Genomic DNA, 18,673 nt, shown 5'->3' on the forward strand with positions numbered 1-18,673 from the left:
TGGTACATATGATATGGCTGGATGAGAGGATGCAACGGGTGACAAAGGCAAAGAAATCATGGTAGTTAATCATGGTAGTGTAGTTGCTTTGTATATTTTGTATGGTTTTAGCAGGATGGGGGTAGTGTGGCATTTTTGTATGACTGTATGGTTTTTGCAGGATGGGGGTGATGTCGTTGTTTTGTATGTTTTTTAAGATCTTAGTAGGATGGGGTTGTGTGTGGATCATATGCATATTTCTTGTAATTTCTATTGATAAAAAAAAGTAATTTTTATTATTACATGAATAAATCATAAACATTAAAAATTCAAATTTCAAATTTAAATTCGAGCTAACTTTTTCTTTATTGTGAGCTAGCTTTGTTGAATTGGTGGTCAAAACCTCCTTCGGGACTTGTGACATGGCTTAACCACCTCTCGTGGGTCGGGTTAAATTTGGCATTTGTATCGAGCGTTGATAGCTCGATCTTTTGGTGCAACGACAAACAGTTCCAACAATTGGTATCATAGTCTTGGGTCATGGGCTTGAGTCTCCCTTCAATGGGAGTTGAAGGCTTAGTTGGTGCTAAATAGGAGTTTGTTGACTTGGTGGTCAGCACCTCCTTAGGGACTCATGACATGGCTTAACCGCCTCTTGTAGGCCGGGTTAAATCTAGCATTTGTATTGAGCATTGATAGCTCGAGCTTTTGGTGCAATGACAAATGATTCCAACAAGCTTAGCACATATTTGTGGATATTTGTGTGTTAAACCCTTGTTTTTTCATTGTTAATAACTGATATGAGAGATCTTTGTGGGTAGTTAGGTCAATTGATCTTCTTTGTTGCCTTCCCTTTGCTTTTCCTTATCCAAAAATAGATTGTAAAATTCTCAAAATTGGTGAAGTACTTGAATATTCTAAGTCTTTCATTTGATATAAAAGTCAAATGGGTGTCTAAAAATGTAAACTTTTACTAAATTTGGATGAAAATTAGCCAAGTTATGGTTGGTCATAGCTTTTGATAGTTCTTGGAACTAGCATCAATGTCCACAACAATTCTAGGAGCTACAAGAACTATCAATGGTTCCTAGTTCCTCACCTTGCCTTGACTACCAACTTAAAAGCATGATTGTGCAAATGGAGAAAGGCGAAAGGGATGACAAAGCAAGTAAATTTTTTCCTAAGGAAAAAGGGAGAAAATGGATAAAAGAAATAAGCTAAGTGTTTTATTGGTGGTTCCCTTGGTTCATAGAACCATGTGATTGCTCAATTTATTTTTGGTTCCTTCTTGGGAACCAACTCCTAATCAAAGAAGTCAAGTAAAGGTTGGAAAGGGTAGAAAATACTAAGTATAAAGATCAAGGGTTTTAGCAGTTCTCAAAACCACCAAAGTTGCAATAATCACCAATAGATTTTGAAGTTGCCCATTTGAGACAAATTAAGGAAATAAAACTACTTTGGAGGCTCCAAATTTCCTTGGACCCCTCAATCCCTAATTAAATCTCTTTAAGAAAAAAAGGAAAAAGGAGATGGGTTTGAGGTTGATAAGGAAGTAAGGAAATTCACAATTAAATTAGACTAAGTATTAAAGGTCAAACGTTTTGGTGGTTCCGAGAACCACTAGAACCCCCAACTGGGTTACGAGTTCCCTTGAAATAGTCGATTGCCAACCAAAAGGGCAAGGTAGACATGGCGGAGGTCAAGCCAAAAGAAGGAAAAGGTAAGGGGAGAAAGAAGGTGAGCCGAGCAAAATTTTATGTTATGATAAATCTATCGAGGCCATTTTGGTCGCCAATAACTATAATAACTTCATTTTTTGTGTATTTTCTCCAGTGACATCTCACTACAACATTTATTGCTTATCGACCTTTCTTCCAATTGCTAAATTAAATCCTTGGTAGCTCTAGGATGATTTAATACCATTTTAATGTAATATTTAGGGAAAGTAGTGCCTGTTGGTATTATGGATGTGTTGCATTGGTTTTGCCATTGATGTCAACACTTATCCTTCTGGAGATCTATATTGTTGATTTGGCACTATGGTTATATTGGCTTACTGTTGAATCAGCACATTGTGTTCACCGGCAAGGTTAATGACTTATGCACAGTCACCGGTATATGCTCACTGACAGGTTATATGGTTCACTGGCACTGATGATGACTTGTTATCACTTGGAGATCGATTGATTATGTCAAAGACATGGTTTGGATACTTGGTTTTGGTGTTTTGGTTATTGGTCTAATCGGGTTCACATATTTGTTGTTACCGGTAGATTGGTCTAGGTTATGGACCGGTATACGTTATCTATTCCAGATCAGCACGACACATTATGGAGATGATTTATTGATTGGATATTATTGCAAATGTATTGAGTCGACATGCTGTATCGCATCAAGACTTATTTGTAATTGATTTAATTGTAATATTCTTAGTGAGCCAACCTACACATTTGGTCTTAGGTTTTGTATAAATGTAAGATCTCATTTGTGAGATGAAGTGTGGAATTATGGTATGATCATGGTATGTGTGAATATTGAAGATCATATGAGCAGATCAAAGAGTGAATCAAGAAGACATCATTTGAAGGTTAAAGAAAGGTTTGAAGGTGTTTATCAGATCTTAACCGATACTGAATCCAGCATTTGAGATGCTATTCTGAGAAGTACATTATTCTAGGATTTAACCATCCTATTGTAGTCATCGCGACTCCCATTTGAGCAGTGTGCTCTAGGTGGTTGGCCTTTCTGCATGTGCAAACCCCATTTGTATACACATACTATCTGCAATAGTATCATCTGATTGTGGGTAAGGTTTCCCATCGTGGTTTTCCCCCTTACAGGATATCCATGTCAAAAATATTTGTGTTATGTGTTGTGGATGTTGTTTCTCTTTCTATTTCATGCATTAAGTTTCATCGGTATTAATATTAATTGCTAATCTATTAACCGACATTAAGTTTGGTTTACCGTTATTAAGTATTAAGTTATAATTGGGTTGAAATTAATTGACAACTAATTCACACCCCCCCCCCACTCTCAGTTGTCCTTCTGGTTCCTAACAGTGTCATGCCTCCATTTATTATTGTAGAGCTTCTTTTCTAGCATCCCTTACCTCACAAGTGTAGTTTTATTGGGTTTCTTGAGCAAATATGATATATTGGTGGACCTTAAATGAAGTTATTTTCTTATGCCTCTTAGTGATTAAATTTTATTGACACATCAATGCTTATTTAGGTGAGTTAATTGCTAGGGTTTCTTCTTAGTTCACCATAATTTCTCCTTTCTAGGTTTCCTTTTTTAGAATAAAATATGATTCATTTCTTATTGTACAAGTTCTTTTTTTTTTATAGAGACATTCTTTTGCAATTTTGATATCATAACATGTTGCATACCTCTAAATCAATGATATTATTGTTCTTTCACCTCTTCTCACACTTTCATATTGTGCAAATATTCTTGTCTCTATGATTATATGGTTGTTTTCAATTTTCAATGCATGTATGTTGTATAGAATCTATTTACATGGATTGTTTATGGATGATTTCTTCTCGTAAAATATTTGTCAAACTCCTCCGGGTAAGTGCACAAAGATGGTGGTCAAAAAAGTGGACACACCAAAAAAAACACATGCAAAACACCAAAATGCGTACGGGGTATTTCAAATTTAAAGAACCCCGTACGCGTTTAGGCTCGTTTTGCCGAGCCTAACCAAAGCTAAACTGCATGCGCGGTTTAAAACATACTAACCGCGTACGCGGTATAAAGAAAACTAAAACCACGTACACGGTTCAAGTAAAAACTAAAACCACGTACGCGGTTCTGTCTGTCAATAAAATGCAATTCACCTAGCATTCCATTAGGTTTTTCAGTAGGATATATACATAAAATATAACATTTAAGTATAAGTGACATTTCTCTTTGTCTTTTATCTTTCTTATACTTTCAGGATGTTTGAGAGTGGTTCCAGATCTCTCAGAGTTATAATGGAGATTCTAGTTTTTTGAGTATTCTTATAAATTTCAGACAATCAAATTTTAGTAATCAGCATGCTCATATCAACATTATGTCTCTCATCTTTTCCCTACATTCCCCCTCTCTCTTCCTTAACCCCTACCTTTTTGTCTCTTAGGCATCTCCCTCTCTACTTTCTTCCCTCTCTCGGGTATCTCTCTGTCTCTTTCTCATCTCCCTCACCCTCTTTCTCTCTTTCATATATCCCTCTCTTTCTTTCCCTCTCTCAAATATCTCTCCTCTTCTATCAAGTCTCTCTCTCTCTCTCTCTCTCTCTCTCTCTCTCTCTCTCTCTCTCTCTCTCTCTCTCTCTCTCTCTCTCTCTCTCTCTATCCATACCCCTTCTTCTCTCCCATTCTTTCTCTCTTAAGTCTCTCTCCCTATCTGCCTCTCTATCTATCTATCTCACTCTCCTCCTCTGTCAAGTGTATCTCTCTCTCTCTCTCTCTCTCTCTCTCTCTCTCTCTCTCTCTCTCTCTCTCTCTCTCTCTCTCTCTCTCTCTCTCTCTCCCTCCCATTCTTTATCTCTTAAGTATCTCCCTCTCATCCTCATTCTCTCTATCTTACTCTCTCCTTCTCTCAAGTGTCTCTCTCTCATTCTCTCCCTCTCCCCTCTCCCTCCCTCTCTCCCTTTCTCATTACCTCTCTTTCTCACTCTCTCCCTCTCTCCCTCTCTTCGCACCTCTCTCTCTCTAGTCTCTTGTAATATCCTTCCACCCCTTCCTCCCTCTCACTCAAACTCTCTCTATCTCTCACCCCCTCTTTCTCTCTCTCTCACCTTTCTCCCCTTCACCTCTTAGGTCTCTCTTTCTCTCCCTATCCCTCTATCCACCTCTCTCTCTCTCTCTCTCTCTCTCTCTCTCTCTCTCTCTCTCTCTCTCTCTCTCTCTCTCTCTCTCTCTCTCTCTCTCACATTTATCTCTTGTCTCTCCCTCTCAGTCTCTATCTCTCTATATCACTCTCCTCCTCTCTTAGGTGTATCTCTCTCCCATTGCCTCCCTCTCCTCCCCCTCTCTCCCTCTCTAGGGTCAAAAGGTATTCTCAGGCGTCATATGGTATCCTAGGGATCCATGCATGTGTCCTAAGGGGTCATAGGACACCATATGACTCCTTAGGACACCATATGACCCATAACGACACATAAGAGGTCATATGGAGTCCTAAGGGTCATAAGATGCCATATGACCCCTTAGCACACCATACGACCCATAATGACACCAAATGGTATCCTAGGGGGTCATAAAACCCTATATGACCTCTTAGGACACCATACAACCGATAACAACACCATATGGAGTCTTAAGGGGTCAAATAGTGTCCTAAGGGGTTGTAGGAGACCATATGACCCCTTAGGACACCATATGACCCCTAATGACACCATATGGTGTCCTAAGTGGTCATAAGGTGTCCTAGGGGTCATACGACACCATAAGACACATAACGATACCATATGGTGTCCAATGGGTCATTGGACACCATATGACCCTTAGAATGCAATACGACCACTAACAACATCTAAGGGGTCATAAGACACTATATGATCCCTTAGAATACCATAGGACCTATAATGATGCCAAATAGTGTCCTAAGGGGTCATAGAACACCATATGACCCTTTTGGGCACCATATGGTGGTGTTATGGGTCGTATGGTACCCTGAGGGGTCATATGGCATCGCATGACCCCTTAGGACACCATATGATGTCGTTATGGGCCGTATGGTGTCTTAAGGGGTCATATGGTGTCCTAAAGGGTCATAGGACACCATATGACCTCTTAGGAAACAATATGACCTCTAATGACACCTAAGGGATCACATCATGTTCTAGGAGGTCATAGAATACCATATGACCCTTTAGGACACCATACGACCCATAATGACACCATATGGAGTCCTAAGGGATCATATGGTGTCCTAAGGGATCATAGAACACCATATGACCCATAATGACACGTAAGAGGTCATATGGAGTCCTAAAGAGTTATAAGAAACCATATGACCCCTTAGCACACCATACAACCCATAATGACACCAAATGGTGTCCCAAGGGGTCATAAAGCACTATATGACCTCTTAGGACACCATACGACCCATAATGACACCATATGGAGTCCTAAGGGGTCAAATAGTGTCCTAAGGGGTCGTAGGAGACCATATGACCCCTTAGGACACCATATGACCCCTAATGACACCATATGGTGTCCTAAGTGGTCATAAGGTGTCCTAGGGGTCATACGACAACATAAGACACATAACGATACCATATGGTGTCCTAATGGCTCATAGGACACCATGTGACCCTTAGAACACAATACGACCCCCCACAACATCTAAGGGGTTATATGGTATCCTAAGGGGTCATATGACACTATATGATCCATTAGAACACCATAGGACCTATAATGATTCCAAATAGTATCCTAAGGGGTCATAGAACACCATATGACCCTTTAGGGCACCATACAGTGTTGTTATGGGTTGCATGGTATCTTGAGGGGTCATATGGCATCCTATGACCCCTTAGGACACCATATGATGTCGTTATAGGTCGTATGGTGTCCTAAGAGGTCATATGGTGTCCTAAGGGGTCATAGGACACCATATGACCTCTCAGGAAATAATATGACCTCTAATGACACCTAAGGGATCATATGGTATCCTAAGAGGTCATAGAATACCATATGACCCTTTAGGACACCATACAACCCATAACGACACCATATGGAGTCCTAAGGGATCATATGGTGTCCTAAGGGATCAAAGAATACCATATGACCCGTTAGGACACCATATGACCCATAATGACACGTAAGAGGTTATATGGAGTCCTAAGGGGTCATAAGACACCATATGACCCCTTAGCACACCATACAACCTATAATGACACCAAATGGTGTCCTAAGGGGTCATAAAACACTATATGACCTCTTAGGACACCATACGACCCATAATGACACCATATGGAGTCCTAAGGGGTCAAATAGTGTCTTAAGGGGTCGTAGGAGACCATATGACCCCTTAGGACACCATATGACCCCTAATGACACCATATGGTGTCCTAAGTGGTCATAAGGTGTCCTAGGGGTCATACGACAACATAAGACACATAACGATACCATATGGTGTCCTAATGGCTCATAGGACACCATATGACCCTTAGAACACAATGCGACCCCTAACAACATTTAAGGGGTCATTTGGTATCCTAAGGGATCATAGGACACTATATGATCCCTTAGCACACCATAGGACCTATAATGATGCCAAATAGTGTCCTAAGGGGTCATAAAACACCAAATGACCCTTTAGGACACCATATGGTGTTGTTATGGGTTGTATGGTGTCCTGAGGGGTCATATGGCATCCTATGACCCCTTATGACACCATATGGTTTCGTTATGGGTCGTATGGTGTGTTAAGGGGTCATATGGTGTTCTAAAGGGTCATAGGACACCATATGACCTCTTAGGAAACAATATGACCTTTAATGACATGTAAGGGATCATATGGTATCCTAAGGGGTCATAGAATACCATATGCCCCTTTAGGACACCATATGACCTAGAACGACACCATATGGAGTCCTAAGGGGTCATATGGTGTCCTAAGGGATCATAGAACACCATATGACCCATAACGACATCTGAGGGGTCATAATACACCATATGACCCCTTAGTACACCATATGGCCCATAAATATTATCCAACCAATACGTTCATTTTCTTCAAATGTTCTACTTTATATCCTATCTTCTTTAAAAAAAACAAAAACCGACCACCTTGTCAATCTTCTTATCACCTTATATATATGCAAACAAAAAGAAGATATATTGGAGGGAGAGAGAGAGAGAGAGAGAGGCACCTTGTACGCTCTTGAGAGGGGGAGAGAGGGAGACAATACACATACATACACACATATGTGTGTATATATATTTAATATATTATATATTATTAAATATACATACATATATATATATAAATATTATATATTTTTTATTTTTTATATTATATATAAATTATATATTATATGTATATACACATATTATATATATATATATATATATACAATAGCATATTATACACACTCCCAAAATTTAAACAAACTTAGCCCGTACGCGCTATTTATAGTAAAAATAGCGCATACGCGCTATTTATAGTAAAAATAGCGCATACACGCTTTTTATAGTACAAATAGCGTGTACACGCTTTTTATAGTACAAATAGCGTGTACACGCTTTTTATAGTACAAATAGTGTGTACGCGCTTTTTATAGTACAAATAGCGTGTACGCGTTTTTTATAGTAAAAATAGCGCGTACGCGCTTTTTATAGTTAACATAGAATGTACGCACTTCTTACACCATAAGTACCCTCGTACGCGCTTTTTATACCATAGGTACCCCCGTACGCGCTTTTGTCTGTTTAGGCTTGGAAATAGGCCTAGATGACAAAGCTACGGTTTGGAAGTTTGATTTCCCTCCACTTCCCTCCTTTTTGGCATGTTTTATTTTATCAATTTGGTTTCTCGACTTTGTCATCATCAGGTTTACACATCATCAAGTGGGTATTTCTAAAATTTCCCCCATATTTTCACCCATATTTTCAGCTTTCTAACCATATATATTTTTTTAAATTTGAACAACAATAACATTATTATTGAATTTCTTTTACCAGTGTCTCCATAGTTCTCACAGACATACGTGCACCATTTTTTTAATAGCTTTTGATATATTTATCCAAATTTTTAAAAAATTATATATTATTGTAGTGAACTTGATTCTTTACAATTTAAAAAAAAAAATTTGCATTTTCAATTTTTTTAGCGCAACTTATGCTTCGTGCACGAACAAGAACCTAATTTTCAGGATGTTCTCTATTGGAAAAATCATAAAAATAAAATACTCAACAAAAAATTACAAAAAAATACACATCTTCTAGTGCTCACTCTTGACTATCTTTTTGCTGAAGGATTTGTCAAAATACTAAATCTAAATATGACTTTTTTGATGCGCACGTCAGACACTATGTTATGTTTTTCTAAAAAAATCAGGGTCTGTTTTTCATGCGCGAAGGATTTGACCCCCTTAATCTTATCCAATTTTGAAAAAGTTTAGTAGTTTGGAAACTAGATTCAAAGTACTACAATATTTGTTCTTTGATTATCTTCATATCTTGAGTGGATGACTTTCAAATTTTGCCTCCAAGTTCAAGTTCACCTGATTTCAGAAAAAAAGTGTCCACTTATACCCCCCTTTTTGACCACCATCTTTGTGCACTTACCCCTCCACATCTATATTTGTTTGCAAAATCCAAGAATAGAGACTTGTGTGAGCTTCCCTTGAATAATTTGATTGATTATCTATGTTGTAGTGGGTATTCCAAGACATCATTTTAATCTAGGTGCATCATGCGCCTTTTCTTTTCATATATTCCTTCTAACAATTTTCCCTGACAATCATTAGAATAGGAGTATTTTGTAGGTTTATTCAATGTTGGCTTGTACCAATGTCATTGCATCTAGGTTAGAGAGGAACCCAACCTTATCTAGAGGTTTGATCTCATCTGCAAGGTCCCACACCTTGAGATCGTCCCCATGTTTCAATAGAATACTAAACAACAAGTTTAGTTGGGTGTGATTCTAATTGACAATAGTTTTTGGCATGCCTAGTAGGACCTACATGATGATCTTTATATCATTTTTCTAAGAGTTGATATGATCTTAGTGGTTGCAGTCGTTAAAAAAATCAACCAAGCACCTGGTGACTCTTCAAGTTCAAATTCTAGTGACTTTATTAGTATGTTCTTAGTTTCTTTACTACTTTTGTTCAATCTTGGTAATGGAAATGGTAGAAGAATTGATAGAGAAGAAGGTGGAGATCAAAAAAACTAAGACCCTAGAAGAGTGTTGGATTATTGGGCAGATTGTTGGATTTGGTTATTCATTGTTGCTGCTAGGATATGTTGTTGTCATTAATGTTAACATATTCTTATGAGTTATTCCGATGAGTTTGGGAAAGATTTTCTGATCCGATTTGCAGTTTTTTTTGTTCACCAGTTCCTGTTAGAATTTCTATCGGTATTTCCTCCAATATATTTTGGTGTGATTAGATCTTCTGCTGAGATTTTGGATTATTGTTTGGGATGATCTTGTGTATCTTCATATCAGATGGTTCATGATTTGGCGTACCACAAGTTATCTTTCTTCGTGATAGTTGTTGATTGGTTGTGTTCTTGAGCTTTGAGACATTGACCGATGAAGATTTGAAAAGAGATGATTGTGCAACTATTCTAGATGATTTTGTTAACAAGTTTTGATTCCAACTAATATAGTGAACCAGAGGAAAACTGAGAGGGGGGGGGTGAATCAGTTTTCCATAAGTTAAACAATTATTACAAACTATAAACCTTCTACCCGAACACAATGAAAACAACATAGTGAAAGATAAAGCATGAAAGTATAGAACACATAACACCAATATTTTTGACGTGGAAAACCCGGTTAAGGGAAAAACCACGATGGGAAACCCTACCCACAATTAGATAATACTTTTGCAGAAGTATGTGAAATATTACAATGGAGATTTCACTTGCAATCAGGCCAACCGCCTAGAGTGCACTGCTCAACACAAAAGGGAAGTCTCACTGACTTACATAAACATCAGATTGCAATCCAGAGGAAATGAACTATGGAAATAAAATCTCCTAATACTTGATACAATTCTAGTTAAGCACAGATGTCTTCCCTACAATACCAAACTCTCCTCAAACCTTTGTTGAATGATATAACCTTGTTCACACACCATACCATACAAATTACATGAATATATCACCTATATATATACATATCATCAACCTTGATAAGCAAGGTCGGCTAAACCCTAAACCCATAACTCATAATTATAAAAAATTACATCACACGATACCACCAGACCAATATTATGATTTACATTACATGGCATGAACCTAATTCAAATTCTCAAACAATTATATCCACCGGAAATTCCGCTAAGACCAAATGCAACACGTTATGGCAACCGGTAGAAGCCCTCAGTGTCAATAACACATAATAACCAACCGGATCCAAATAGGATCACCAAATCATCACGCCTACCAACGTGAAGCCACCAAACAATTAGGACATGATCAAGAACACCTTCAACATGTTATGAACCATTTTTAAAAGCCAGACCAAAACCAATTAACCAATTCATCAAATATCACCAACCGGTACCAAGAATATCAATTGGCAAACAAAAACATAAACGATAGCTTTCAGAGCACCAAATCATGAACCAACTGAATATGACAAGAATATAATCATCCTGAATAACCATCCCAAACCAAATCCAACAATCTGATCATACCAGATTAGAATCTCTGAAAACCTCAGCCAAAACCATGTCCAATTGGAACAGGTCAACAACCAACCAAACTAGTGTTGACATCAATGACAACACATAATCAATTCTTGCATAATGCCAACAGATTCTAACGTTCTTGATGGTGTTTTCTAGTCATGTCCTATTTGTTTGGTGATCCGCATTGATCGTTGAGCGAGTTTTTGGTGATTTCTATGAACCGATTATAATTTGTGTGTTATGTAGTATTTTCGGTGGTGTAACATGTTGCAGTTGATCTTGGCAGGATTTTCAATGGATGTAATCATTTGGGAATTTGAATTAGGTCCATGCTATGTAATGTGAATAATAATATTGGTTCGGTGATTGATCTTTGTATCGTGTAATGTAATTTTTGTAATTATGAGTTAAGGGTTGAGGGTTTAGCCAACCTTGTTATCAAGGTTGATGATTTGTATATATAGGTGAGATGCTTATGTAATTTTGGTATCGATATTGTGTTTGCATTATTAGAAAGAGGTAAATATGTGAACAAGGATAGATCATTCAATGAAGTGTTGTGATGAGTTTGGTGTTGAAGGGCAGACAACTGTGCTTAACCAAAACCGTCATCAGGCATTTGTAGATGATATTATTGCAGTTCATTCCTTCCGGATTGTAGTCCAGATCATTTTTGTAAGTCAGTGAGACTTCCCTGAGGGTTGTAGCCTTCTAGGAGCATATCTTTTAAGTAGTGAGCTCTAGGCAGTGAGCCTGAATGCATGTGCATTCCCCATTGTAATATTTTCACATACTACTACAGAGTATCATCTTATTGTGGGTAGGTTCCCACCATGGTTTTTCCCTTTATCGGGTTTTCCACATCAAAATCTTGGTGTTGTGTGTTGTGTTGTTTATTTGGTTATCTGTTATCGTTGTGGTTTATCAATTAATGTTTTGGACATTTAATTTGTTGTGTATCTAGTGAAGACTGATTCACCCCCCCTCCCGCCCCCTTCTTAGTCTTCCTTCTTGATTGTTGCTAATAGAAGAGGTTGTTTGCATGTTGGCTACATCAAATACTCTTCAAGTGCCTTATCCTCACAATAATTATAAAAAAATAATGGGACCATTTCAACCTCTCTCACCTATTACAATTCTCTAGTAAAGGGATAAAAAATAAGTCATATAATTAGATAATATTATTGTTAAATTTTTAAAAAACTATTGCATTCAAGTGACATGGGCTGAAAATATTATGAGTGGGGATTGTTAGCAACAAAAATAGTAAGCTCCTTATATGGATGATATAGATTTTTTGGCATTTAGACAAAGTGTGTTGGAACTTTGGCGAATTGGAATAGACTACCTAACATCTAATGAAGGGGAAAGTGGAATTGAAGGAAGAAAAAATGTGAATGGTGTTATTAAATTTTATGTGATGATATAGTTGAGTATGCTACAAATATTTGTTGTCATATTAATTTTCCTAGCAGTTCAACTCACCAAAAAGTTAAGTGCTTCTAATCTAGTAGCTTGGTATATTCAAATGAGACAAGGTTCGACATTCATTGACATTAATAAGAAATACTTAGCAACATATTAATTCAAGTGGTTGGTTCATTTGGTAGTGGGTGAAAATTGTATATCTATTTTTGGATAATCAATGTCCAAAGACAAAGTGTATTGGTGTGACCATGTTAACAAAAAATATTTATATTTCATCTTAAATTAACGACTATTACATATAAAAAAATTAATATTTAATAATAAACATAATATTTTCAAAATAAGAAACATATAAACTTTGTCTCCAAGCATATATTCAATAAAATTGTTTAGAAGTAAAACAAAATAACCAAGTTGATATCTCTTAGCATTTTTTAGATATACGTATTTATGTTATTGTAATGGTGAGTAAATGCAATCCAATAGTCTATTTATACAAACTAGGAATCAAACTCACTCACCTCATCAATACATTTAGAGAAATAATCAACATGCCCTACTTCAAACCTATTGAAAGAGGTTGGGCCCTATTGATTGATTAATTTCCTTTTAGTTGAATTTGAATTGATTTGATCATGATGACTTGACTAGGTATAATGAAGGAAAATTGCTAGTAATCAACACGAAAAAAGAGTTTCAAAATAGAAATGCAAACATCAATTATAGATCTGTAAATGGGAAGTGGAGAGGAACCCATGGCTAAAATTTGAGCTTAAAAATGAGTCAATGATGCTAGACAATCTTGACCCGAAAGTGTCAGATGCAAATATTCAAAATAATTTCAAAATTAGGATGTTTCTCTAAGTATCTCCCTAAAATTTGTCGAGAAAGTGCAAGTCACCGATGCTAGGTGACCTTGACCTAGTCTTTTCACTTCTTCAAAATTTGGTTATGTGCATCTTAGCCTACTCTTTCAGATCTATATTTGTTGTCTCTAGAATCTATCACTTGCACACACAAGAGGGAAAAAGGTGTTGGGTTGATAGTGGTTTGTCTAAGTCAAACATTGAGTTTGGAATTAACCCTTAATGAAATAAATGAAAGGAAATCTTTGAAGTAAAATGTTGGATCTGCAATATTATAGCTCAAGCTCTTTGATGTTGATAATGGTGATGATGTAATTCTCTTTGTGTTGGCCATTTGGTGAAATTGATTATGTGTTGCATTGATGTTTTGTCATTGATGCCAACACTAGTTGTTTGGATTCTTTACCGACACCCTTATGGTCCCGGTAGGTTAAGTGGTTTCTGGTTAACTTGGATCCGGCATGATCTGGTAGGCTTCGGTATTGTCTGATGATGGAATCAACTTGTTCATGATACTCATACTCATATTTGGTCAGTTGGTTTTGGTCTGGAGATCGGATGCTATCCTGCTTGCTTAGAAGATTGATTTTTGGTTTCGGCGAGGGTTTCACCGACAGAGCTTTTGATGGAGATCTTTGATGAATTGCATAAGTGGTGTTGGTGCAGCTTCTGATGGAGTTTCAGGATGTTGTTGGTGATCATGTTCGAGACTTGGCAGATGGAGATCATTGCTGAAGCCTATGGACCTATACTTGGTCCCAGTTGATCTAGGTTATGGACCGACTTTAATGTAACATGTGGATAGGACCTATTGATGTATTTCCAGGATGTCTTATGTGTTGATATTATTTGTTTGGTCTAAGGCTGACATGGTTTGTAATTATGTAATCAGTTTATTGTCTGGTGGCCGACCTAATTGTTTATGGTCAAGGGTTTGTATATATAGATATAAGATCTCATTGTAGATCATCATGGCTAATATTAGAGGTCATGGTCAAGGAATGTAATGTGCGAATAATGTAAAATCATTCAGGAAGAGGAGTTGGTCAAACATTGGAGATTGAATTGGGTTTATGTAAGAGGATTTAGTCCTCTGATATTGATCTTAACCGAAAATGTACTCAGGCATTGGAGATGCTATCTTTTGCAGTTCAACTCTTCTCCAGATTGTAGTATGGATTTATATGTAGTCAGTGAGGCTCCTTTTGTGATGAGTAGTGTTCTCTAGGCTGTTGGCCTTCCTGCAAGTGCAGGCCCCTCAATTTTAATTCACATACTTACTGCAAAAGTATTATCTGACCGTGGGTAGGCTTCCCACCATGGTTTTTCCCTTTACCAGTTTTTCCATGTACAAATCTTGGTGTTATGTGGATGGATTTTATTATGTGATTATTGTTTATGCTTAATTGGTTTATCTGCTATTCTGGTATTAATGTTTTGGGTTCCGGTATTCAAGTTTGAATTCTTGATGGTTCTTGTAATCTGTGACAACTGATTCACCCCCCCCTCTCAATTATCTTCTGGTTATTTGAACTATCTAACACTTTGAATATGACCCACAAGTGTTGATACAATAACATGAAACAAAAATACATAAAAAGGATCAATCATGAAAACATGCTTGCATGAATATTGTTGCAACTTGCTTCTCTGTAATGCTTAGATCTGAAAGAATTCAACAATAATGCTTATTGTTGAATAATGCAGGATATGGTGAGATGAAATATTATGTGAGGTCTCTCCAAAATGAATTGAAAAGATGCTTTTATATAGGTTTCCCAAGGTATTTCATAAATTATCTTGACCTCTAACTATCATATTAAAATATCAGGATTTGGAATCAAATGGCGGGAACTACAACATATTTAAAAATAGGCTTATTCTAGAGGGGCAAGTGTGCCTAGCACCCTAGACCTCTAGGCAAGGATACTTAGCACTCTTTACCACCCAAAAAGTGGTAAAACAAAGGTGGCTCAGGTGCACTCAAGCTTAGGACAGAGACCTAGATCACCATATTGATCATATGACTTCAGTTTTATAGTGTAAAGGCCAGAAATAGGCTTGGAAAAGAGCTAGGAGGAAATATACTAAGGCAATGGCACAAAAAGGAGTATAAAATTGTAAGGGGTTACAATTTATGAACACAATTATCTATATTAGTCTTAGTAATGTGGAGAGGAATTCTATAATGGCAACAAGGGGTGGAGTGTAATAGTTGTGTTCACAAAAAACTCCTATTTTAAAAAAATTTAATAGCCATTTACACATTAAAATAGTAATATTTAATGCTACACAATTTTTTTAAATAGTTTGTCATTTTTTAATAGATGTATTTTAGATATTTGTATTAGTTTTGATAGAGCATTTTATACAATAATAGATTTATAAGTGATATTATTTTGTAAAATATGGTTTGTCTTTATTTTATTTTTATTTTGTAATTTTTAGAAATTGATTTGGATTCTTAATTTTTTATTTACAACATTAGATTAAGTTTGGATGTCGATTTGAGAAGCGTGTTGGATTGTAAGTTGGATAAATGCATAAGTGAGACAGATTGTGGATTGTTATGTAAATGTGTACAACTCTCGTGATGTTTTGGTTCGGACTGCACCTTGTTCAATATATTCCAGAAAGCATTCGATACTGGGGGATGTTTTGTGGCACTCGGTATTCTGGACATTACAAGATATTGTATTTTTTGGCATGTTTGAGATTTAAGTCTCGCAACCTTTCTATGTATTTTAGAGAAAGGATCGAAGTTTTTCTTACTGGTTCTTTTCTCCGGGAGCTCTTTGAATCAACTTTATATAAATAAAATATATTAAGTGGCACTGCCACCTTATATATACATATACATATATACATATATATATATATATATATGTATGTATATAGATATATATACATATATATATATATATATACATATATCTATATATATATGTATGTATATGTATATATATATGTATATATATCTATATACATACATATATATATATATGTATATATATGTATATATATGTATATATATGTATGTATATATATATATATGTATGTATATATATATATATATATATATGTATGTATATATATATATATATATATATATATATATATATATATATATATATATATATATATATATATATATATATATATATATATATATATAAGTTTAGAGGTGTAGAATTGAGCTAAGTCCTTTTTATTATTACACAAACAAATCTTAAACTTTAAAAATTCAAAATTCAAATTTAAATCTAGGCTAAGTTTTCACTAGTCATTGTGAGCTTGCTTAACACAAATTTGTAGAGGTTTATATGATAACATTATTCAATTTAAGGTCATTTGATAAAATTCAATTGGAAAGTCTAATGAAAGACTATATAATCATTAAACAAATGATAACACTTAATATAATTGTACAATAGATAGTAAATTTTAATAAGGAACAAAGGTAGAACAATGAACGTTCTACACTATTCTTGAGAGGAGTATACAATATTTTTAAAAAAATCATCTAAACCATTACAAAATGTATATAGAAACATGGAAAACCATAAACAATACAATATAATACATAACACTAGTATTATATGGAGAAAACCCTCTCAAGGGAAAATCCCACACCTCAAAACCTACTCAATGCTTTATCAAACTAGACAAAAGATACAACACACTTGCAAAGAAAGATTTTGCAATAGCTTCACTAGCATCAAATTATCGATTAATTTGGGCAATATTTTGATATCTACAAATTCATACAATATGATATTGCAATTGTAAGCACCCAATTTATAAGCAAATGAACAAAATGGAAACCATGAAAGGTGTTGCAAACTATGTATTATATCCACTAGAGGCATGACACCAATTTTTTTATTGAAAATTCCAACTTCCATCTTGAGATTTCTATATACAAATTATAAATAATAAATAGGAATTGCCTCTAAGAAATGTTATAATCTATAATAAACATCCCCCAACATGGGCACCCAATTTGTAACTCCCACTACCCCAAAAAAGTGCTCCTTGATAAGTGTCCAGACTTATCATGTTTCTAAGTAACTCTCTCTTATTAGCTCTTATATGTCACAATAATTATCATATAATTATAATAGGATCTCATACAAGTAGTGTATAATGTTCCAAGCCACATATTTAGGATATTAACAACCAATATATGACAACATGTTGCACTGCACAACATGTAAACAAGTGTTTTGTGAACACAAGGACACAACCCGACAATAACAAAATGAATGACCTCACCCTTGCTACAAGCAAGGTTGCACCAAAAAAAGACTTACCAATTATGAAATGAATTCACTATAATGGACATACGAGAGAGTGGCATGGCACCCAAACAATAATTAAACACTAATCGAATATCATGGTACCTCACAAACACAAGAGAAGGGTAGTATGAGGGATTCGTCAACCTAAAAATTATACTAAAACACACTCCAATGAACTAGCAACAACAAAGTAAACCTATACCAATTGTAGAATGACTAAGAGATATCACATCTCACGTAAATAACTCGACCACTCGTTTCCTAAACGAGGAGGAGGATAAGGGTAGTAACCTCCTCCAATCCACTCAAGAATGACTCATCAACACCCAAATATAAGGTCAAACATATGTAAGATCTTTTCTTACTAGGAGGTATAATCCCTCCACCAGCTAGAACAATAATCAAGTAATGATATGCTTCCTAATGCAAAAGATTCCATAACTATAAGAGTAGGAAACTTTTCAAGAAAGTGACAAGATGGGAAGACTTTCAAGCTAAGAGTAAAAACTTTCATGTAAAAATTTTCCCCAAGAAACAATCAAAATGTCTTGTTATCCAATGAAATAGGGGACAACGGTGGCTAGAGGACGACAACACCTAAAAAGGATGCTAGCATGCCATAGGGACACTAGCACACCCCTTTTAAGTGTCCAAAAGATGTCTTTGGATCATATAACTATGAAAGTAACCAAAAAATGCATTGGAGTCTAGGATTTATGTTGTAGTCTCGT

The sequence above is a fragment of the Cryptomeria japonica genome, chromosome 10 (genome assembly GCF_030272615.1).
Source record: "Cryptomeria japonica chromosome 10, Sugi_1.0, whole genome shotgun sequence".
In the NCBI taxonomy this organism is placed as follows: domain Eukaryota; kingdom Viridiplantae; phylum Streptophyta; class Pinopsida; order Cupressales; family Cupressaceae; genus Cryptomeria; species Cryptomeria japonica.